This window comes from Thunnus albacares, chromosome 6 (assembly GCF_914725855.1).
Source record: "Thunnus albacares chromosome 6, fThuAlb1.1, whole genome shotgun sequence".
Taxonomy (NCBI): domain Eukaryota; kingdom Metazoa; phylum Chordata; class Actinopteri; order Scombriformes; family Scombridae; genus Thunnus; species Thunnus albacares.
Genome location: NC_058111.1, coordinates 4,992,664 through 5,001,370, shown reverse-complemented (window position 1 = coordinate 5,001,370; position 8,707 = coordinate 4,992,664). Strand labels below are relative to the sequence as shown.

General features: G+C 39.3%; 1 pseudogene; it reads left to right on the top strand.

The window, feature by feature from the left end:
* The first annotated feature begins 1,550 nt into the window (after positions 1-1,550).
* LOC122984711 lies at positions 1,551-4,197 on the top strand (annotated as a pseudogene).
* The last annotated feature ends 4,510 nt before the right edge of the window (positions 4,198-8,707 follow it).

Sequence of the window (8,707 nt, the reverse complement as noted above, 5' to 3'; positions counted from 1 at the left end):
GCCGACATGAAAAGTTAACAGACAATTGAAGTCCTTGTAACATCGTGGAGCCTCGTTTTTGTTGGTTATTATCTTTCTTTTGAAGTTATTGATTAATGTATCGCAGGTATCTGAATATACAACGTTGTGGGATATATATACCCTCTGCATAGGTACTAATGTTTCAGCTTTATCCTATGTTGGATATAGATATTTTGCTACATCTATACTTAAACATAGTATAAAACAAATCATCTATCTCTCATTGTCTTTGTAGTTGTTATTGCAAAGCAGGAAGAGTTATTCTGGGCGCCCTAGAAAATTACAATCCAATTCATTTAAGACAATGTTAGGTAATTTGGAGCACCAGGCTGCTGAGGCTGATGGGTATTGTAGTCTTTAGAACTACTTGCTATACTAAATAAAACTCTGTTCGTTTCTGCTACTGTCAGACGTTCATTTGAGGATATTTTCAGTAAAAACTTGTTAATTTCAACACTATATAAGTCTAATAAACACTTAATGAAAAGAAAGCAATACAGCTCGAGAGGCATGTTTACATCCTACATCAAGCAAACTTATATAACTGCTTTTGAGCAAGACTTGCTTCACAAAATGCTAACAGTACATGGAGTCACTTTGTTAGAAAGTTGAACTTCTTAACCTCATCCTAACCTTAAACCTGCATTAACTGATTTGTTTGGCCACTTGGGGGCAATGGAAAAAAAAAAAACAGTGAACACAACACTGACATATCATCAGCTTTTAAGTTGATATCTTGAAATTGATAGCAAACAGTTGATTATTTCCGCATCCAACAGTTAAGGAGCAATACGATCATTCATTTGGAGTCATGTTTCCAATATTCACCCTCTTTTAGCTCTGTTTCTGCTCTTTACCAACTCCTGAGGGAAATATCTGGCTCTTTAGCTGCTAAATGATCCACTGTGTTCACCGGCTAGTCTACAGCTAACTGTGTCTGTTTGCTGTTTGGTGCTGAGCAGGTAGTGTACGGTGGCTTTTTAGGGCTTTAACTCTGAAAACAGCTGACTGCTGCAGCTGAAAACGACACTATGAGAGCGTTGAGAGTGAACCAAAACAGTAAAGTTGCAGCTGGACAGCTAAACATTGAGCTAGAACTTGCTGTAAAGCCGAGAGGACCTGCAGAGTCGCTGATAATTATCTGTAGGTTCATCACTACGAGCAACGACCAACACATTACTGACAGCTAAAATCAAATATAGCTGCTTTAACCTTTAACATATATCAAAGACGGTAGCAGAAGTTGGACGTGAGTATGAAGACAATTACAGGTTTTCTTTGTTTGCTGTTATCAATCATTCTGTCTGGTTTTCTAAGGATTTGAAATGACACTTAACATTTAGTTTGTATGTATATGTGTGTCCTCCAGTGACTACCTGTTCAAACTTCTTCTGATCGGTGACTCTGGAGTTGGAAAGTCATGTCTGCTGCTGCGCTTTGCGGTAGGCCTGCCAAAACCACACACACACACTATATTTGCTTCTTATTTTTGTTGTTGATCATCTATCACACACACACACACCCGCAGGATGACACGTACACTGAGAGCTACATCTCTACCATTGGAGTCGACTTTAAGATCAGGACCATCGACATGGACGGCAAGACGGTGAAACTACAGATTGTAAGAGTTTGTCCATCAGATGTAGCATTTTGTTGTTTGTCAAAGCAGAAAGCAGCATCTATCTGTGTGTGTGTGTGTGTGTGTTGTCTCTCAGTGGGACACAGCGGGTCAAGAGAGGTTTCGAACCATCACCTCCAGCTACTACAGAGGAGCTCACGGCATCATCATCGTCTACGACTGCACCGAGCAGGTCAGTGTCAGTGTTTTTTTTGTTGCCACATCATCATCATCATCAACATCATAATAGGAGAGGGTTTGAACATTAACTTCTGTCCTCCCCCCTCCTTTGCTCTCTCTTGTTCTTCGCTCCTCAGGAGTCCTTTCACAATGTGAAGCAGTGGTTGGACGAGATCGATCGTTACGCCTGCGAAAACGTCTCCAGGCTGCTGGTGGGAAACAAGTCTGACCTTGTTAGCAAGAAAGTGGTGGACGCAGCCACTGCTCAGGTAACAGGCTGCATACAGTGCTTTCCTGTACTACCTCCAAATACTATTCAAACAAGTCTGCAGCCACTGTGAGACTGTGATGCTCATCAAACACCAGAAAACAAAACTGGATGCTTCAAAAATGATCTAAATCCTCATCACTTGTAGATATATGTAGCTGCCTTATTCAAATTAGCTGTACTTTGTAGCTTAATGCTAGCATTAGAGTGTCCATATGTTTACATTAGCATGTTGATATTCTGTTTTATATGCCATGTCTGATTATTACTGTTGTTTTTTTTTTTTTTTAAAAGGGGACATATTCTACTTTTTGTGATACTGTTCTGATGTCAGATGTTAAACATGATCAAAGTTCTAAAACTTGAGATGAATGCATGTGGAAAAAGTCAGGGCTTCTACCTGCTCCGAACGTCTTATTTACAAAAGTTACCTCTACTTCCTCCTCCTGATTAAAGAGACAGGAGCTAAAAACAACCTGTTTCAGACAGAGGCTGAACTGAGGGGTTGCATAAAGGGCCAGTATAAGATAAATAAGGAGTTTTTAAACTGGAAATCATGCAAAGATATTCCAGTAGAGCCCCAGAATATAAACCTGGAAATGTGCAGAATATGTGTCCTTTAATTTATCCTCTGCTCCAGTCGGGCCGCGAGGGGAAACCTAGTCTTTATAGACTGATCTGATATGACAGGATCGATCTCAACAGCTTAATACTTCCTGTCATGAACTGAGCTGTTTGTTTGACCTGTTGATGGCATTAGATGAAAAAAAAAAAAAGATGTTTTCACTTTCCCCCCGCAGTACTCATTCCACTACATTTATCTGATGGCGGGACTTATTTATATTCCAAACATAATGTGAGCTGATGAATTCTGATGCTCTGGTGTCGTTTTAAAATACCCAACAGAATATAAAGCAGTTACACCGGCTACAATATTAAATTGCTTACATGTTAACTTATAAATAATTTAAGACTCTCGAGAGGATCAATTTTCTCGAGTGCTTATTCACTTTTGATATTGAGTACACCTGACCTCTGATACTTTACTCTTAAATATAATTTTGAGTGACTGAATGAGGTATTTTTGAATAATGGTATTTGTTATACTTCCCCTCCTTTCTGGATTCCTTCTTTCATCCCTTGTTCGGTTTCTCCCACCCCTCTCCCTCTCACTTTCCAGGATCTGGCCTCTTCTCTTAAGATCCCCTTCCTGGAGACAAGTGCTAAGAGCTCTGATAACGTGGAGAGGGCTTTCCTCACCATGGCCTCTGAGATCCATCATCGCCTGAAAAGCGAGGGAGGGGGCATGCAGCGCGAGTCGACGGAGGCCAGGGCCCAGAGCGCCAAGATCAACAGCGCCCCTCTGTGGCTGGGAGGGGAGAAACAGTCACAGGAAGCCAGTAACTGCTGCTGAGTAGGAGATGATGTCGTGCTGACTTGACTTGAGTAAATACACCCTTCAAAAAGAGAGAGATGTGTCATTTTCAACACATCCGACTGTCTAGTTCCAGGACTATGCGACTGTGGTTTTGACACATGCAGATTGTCAGAAATGCTTTTTTGCATCTTTGAAATTAAAGTAAAAAACCCAAAATGTGACTTTTCAGGAAGAAAAACATGTTTTTAGCTTGACAATGATATATTTTTGATCTTGTAATTTTTGAATTAAATATATTATTATGGCATTTCTGCTTTATTGAAGAGCAGAAACAAACAGGACGTAACATTTTAACACTCAAAGCCAAATAAACCATAAGAAAACTGTGGGTGACAAGGTTTGGGGAGAGTTTTATAAATCCATTTACAGTATGACTACATAAACACAAGATACATGTTGTAAACTCCAAAAAGTAGAGTTAAAAATTTGTCATGTAAAATTAGAAATATTTCAAAAATAGTTGATATTCACACAGTGAAGGAAGAGAGTTTTACCCCAAAATATGATATTAGTTGTTTGAAACCAAACGAGCTGCTGAATGTGTGATGTGATGTCGGTTTACATCACTTCCCTCAGAGGTGATTTATTGTATTTACCCGTTTTGTTGTGTTTTGCTTGTTGTTTGTTGTCAATAAAGATATTGTAAAAGTCTTCATGCTGAAAATTGAAAGATCTGAAATATATAACAAATCCTTAAATGACAAAATAGATGATTTGTCAGTGTCTTCCAAACCAACCCATACCGCCGAGACTTCTCTGATCTGTCACCTCTATGGTTGAGGTCTGGTTTAGTTTAGGTAAAGAAAACTACCTGGTTAAACATAATAGACTGGTTATAAGAGATGAGAGAACAAACTTCTGGTTTAATTTTCCTTGTAAGGCAAATATGAATGTAGGTTGTTTATAGCAAGACGTCCACCAAAATTAAACAACGAGATGTGTGGTTTGACCATGTGACTCCAGAGCGACACGTAGGAGTGTTTTCTAATCTGGCGCAACTATCAGCGGTAATCGGCAGGACAACATCATGTGCACAGCTTTCCAAAACCGTTACATGTCACTGAAATAATGGTGTGACAACGCTGTGGTTAAGGTCTGGTTATGTTTAGGCATAAAAACCACTTTAAAAAAACCAAAAGAACCAAAGATTATAGTTTAAATTTACTACTTCCTTAAAGTTAGGCAAAGTTAGACTCAGCTATATTTGAAATGATGATATTTCTTAGTTGCAAAAAGCAGGATAGTATAAAACTTAACATGTTGATTGGAAAGGAAATAGCTCCAAGACAACTGAGTATTTTAAATCTGCTGCCTAAGGCCCCAAAACAGGAGTTCATAACATCTGAAATCAGTTAAAAGCCATTAAACCAAACTTCAGTTTTTTCAGTGTTTAGACAGAGGAAATAATAAGACATCCAGTTTTTAATGACAGCACAGAAGCTGTTCAGGGAATCCAGATTATTAAACCTTTAAAAGATTCTCACAGGGTTTAAAAATCACTATACAATCTCTTTGTCTATGACAAATGGCTGGACGTTCTCAGGAGATATTAACCTGACAAATATCACTTGGGGATGTGAAGTAATTTCTCATAATTACCTGACAATCCTTTATACGTTATATTAGAGACATTTTTCACACTAATCAATATAGTTACTCTAGTCTGAGCAGAAGCTTCTTACAGTGTCAGTGATTCACTGCAGGTTGATTCCTATAATCAGCTAGACATTATTTCAGCAGACAAGGCCTGTATTTGACATCTCCAGGCAGAACTAAGCCTTTAGTTCTGCCTTCAATAGCTTTTAAAAGTTTAAAAAGTTAAAAGTCTTTAAAGCTTAATCGTCCACTGCTCTCACACCACAAACCTTTCTTCTTCTTTTGTTTATTAGCTGGTACGTCTCCCTCAGGTAAAACACAAGTGACGTCATCGGTTGCAAACATCAAACATGTTTCTGAATCTTTATGAGAATGACTGGATCTGAAGACTTCAGTCTTTACATATCACACACTATGATTTTATCCACACCAACTGACCCAGACAGACCCGCTCTGACTCTCTCCCGTCAGTCGTCACACGTATTCAGAATTATCTTAACAGTCGTCATGTGTGTCCCCAACCTAAGCCCGATGCCACAAAGCATGCACAGGAAAGCGGTTGTGTTTACAGCGCTACACTAGTTTGTTGTGCTACATATCACAACGTCTTTGTACCACAATGTACTTGAGATTTGTTGACAATAAGAAAAATATAGAAAATTGCCACTCATATCATTTAAAATGGATCTGGATAAGGCTGATCATTGTCGGTCTTACCCAGTCATCTCACAATGCCTTCCTATAAAAACGACACAGCTGTGGTATTGTGATGGTAATTTTGGAAAATGGCCTCGAACAGAAATCCGAACTGGAGGGAGAAAGATCCTCTTTAGCTTAGTAGAAGAGGTAGTTAAACATAAAACACATTAAATCAGCCCATCCTCAGCAGCCTCGATAAGAAAAATGTATGGACGGCGATATGAGACGATCAGCACTTCCTTTCAATTTACCACTTGCTCCCCAAAGGCTTGTAAGAAAACGCTGTATGCACTCTTAAGTGTGGAGATACAGTATATCAGTGTTAAATAAAATGATGCCAAAAGCTACTTTAATACATTTAAAGAGTTTATAATTTGAAGATCCCAAAACATAACTACCATCTCCTGGCAACGACGAAAACTCCAATCATATGCAGAGATAGCAGTCATATCTAAAAGCAGGAACGGTGAATTCTGATATTTTTTGCACACAGAGACTTAACAAGAGCTCAGCCTGCAGCAGCTGATGGTTTTTCAGTGTATTTCATTCAGAGTAGGAACAGGAGCTGCAGCCATTTGCACTGTAGTGTTGCAGAAGAGAGAAAGAAAAAAAAGATTAGAAGCTGCTGTTACCTTTGCTTCCACTAGATGTCAGTCTTGTTCTGTTTTTCTTCTTCTGCTGTTACTAAACAACCAAACTGAGCTGACAGCATCTGAACCTCTTATTCACACATTTTGATCCCTCTCCTCCCTATTTCTGCCCTCCTTTCTTCCCTACTTCCTTATCTACACACTTTTTTTTTTTTTTTTTTTTACTTCCCCTTTGTCCGACCTCACCCTTCATCAGTTCGTCTTTTATCTACTTCCTTTTTGTTTTCCTCTCCTCCTCTTATCTTCATAACCTCTCTCTTCTCATCTCTTTTCCTCTTTATTGCATGAATCTGTCTCTTCCTTTTACCTCTTCCTGTTCCTCTTTATTTATTTTCTCTTTCTTTGGTCTGGCTGTGTGGCTGGTTTGTTAGTTTGGCTGTTTGATTCAGGCAGGGATAACGTGGAGACCGATGTTGAATATAGACGGTGTGCATTGACGTCACATGTTCATGGATTCATCACCAACACTGAGAGGCAAAATAGATTGTTTCATTGAGAAATCTGTGTTTGGTTTCTTACCATTACACAATGTAGGATGTTGTGTTGATTTCTGTTTGTTTATCTGCAGTCTGTAAAAATGTTTGCTTGATGTATTGTCATTTTTTGTGCTGCTTTTGTTGATTGCAACAGTTTTTTTTCCTCTATCATGTAAATGCATATTCACTGATGAATATTTTATGTTTGCTGCTCAGTAAAATTTGGTAGCTTCCATATACAGTGATGTCATACGCACACTGCTGGAGGTGGACGAGAAAGTGACCAGAACACCAGATCTCAACCTTTCTAGCGTCTACTGTGACTGACAATCACATCGGATGGTTTCAACCTCTTGTCTGAGCAGATATATATATACTGTGGGGACTAATGGGTTAATGAGAGGCAGGTGTGCACACAGGTGAAGGATCAGGTGATCGGGATGGGAGGGAGCAGGGAGGACAACTGGAGAGGATTGGCAGAATCTGAAATTACACAGCAAGAACAAACAGGACTGTTAAATCAGATGAAGTGGATAGTGGAGATGATGTAATCAATTTGCAATTGATTAAACTAAACAGATGAAATGTATTTACATATAACCCCTGTGTTTATAATATTAAACTGCTCCCAGCTCTCTAGGGGAAGGAGAAGCAACATAAAACCCAATGGCTTTGGTAAAATGACGTTATTTGTTACAATGATTGCACAATCATGATCACTGAAACCAAACAGAAAAAAAACAGGCAAACCACAAAGGACTAAGGGCCTGAGGGTGCTCCTTAAATCAAATAAATAAATATAACCACAAGAGGAACGGAGACTAAAACCTGTCTTCTAACAAAAGAAATGAAAACCTGAACTAACCTGCCCTGCTCTTACCTAAACACCAAAACCCAAAGCACATAAGCAACTTCTCCTCCTGCTTCTAATGTCTCTAAACACACATGAATCTGAATGTGTGTGTTTGTGTACTTGAATGTTTAACTAAACCTGGCCCAGTCCCCAAGTAGTTAAGCTAGTGCTTTATTTTAGCACTGAAATCGAGTCTATACAGAGACCTAACCCTTATCAAGTATAGACAGGTCAATAGACAGAGTCATGCTGCTCATATCAAATCACTGCCACCCTGACGAATAACTTGGCCGAGAATATTTAACTTTGAGATCCAAATTGGATCCGAGCTGGACTCGGTGCCTCATGGTGGCAACCAGGAAGTGAGATGGGCGGCATTTTGGGAGCAGGAACAACCTCATACAGTAGACCACACATCCTTATTTACATACATGCAACACACCGAAAAGGGATAACAAACTATATCAATGAATACACTAAAGAAGCAACAAGCTAACCATGGAAGACTCAAGCTCAAGTTGTCTCTTTTTGCGTTACATGTGAGGGGCTGCATGCAATGGGTCGTGGTAGTTTGGAGAGCAGGTAAGAACAAGTAGATATATGGAGAGATGGGTGCTGAGTGTTTCCGACTCAGAGGGATAATGTAGACAGCCGGGCCTTCCGAGCAAACGAAGACAGCAGAGCAGTGTGGGCAGGATGTAGTGGAGGGGAGTCTCTATCTGAACTACAGGCAGTGAGGGTGGTGACATCACAAATATATTTTTTATTAATGTCAATTATTTTTCTGATACATCTATAAATCATTCAGTCTACGAAATATCAGAAATCCAAGAATCAGTTCAGCATGAGTACACTGACAAGACAATAAAGTCCTGCATTCTTTTAAATGCAAATATGCATAATAA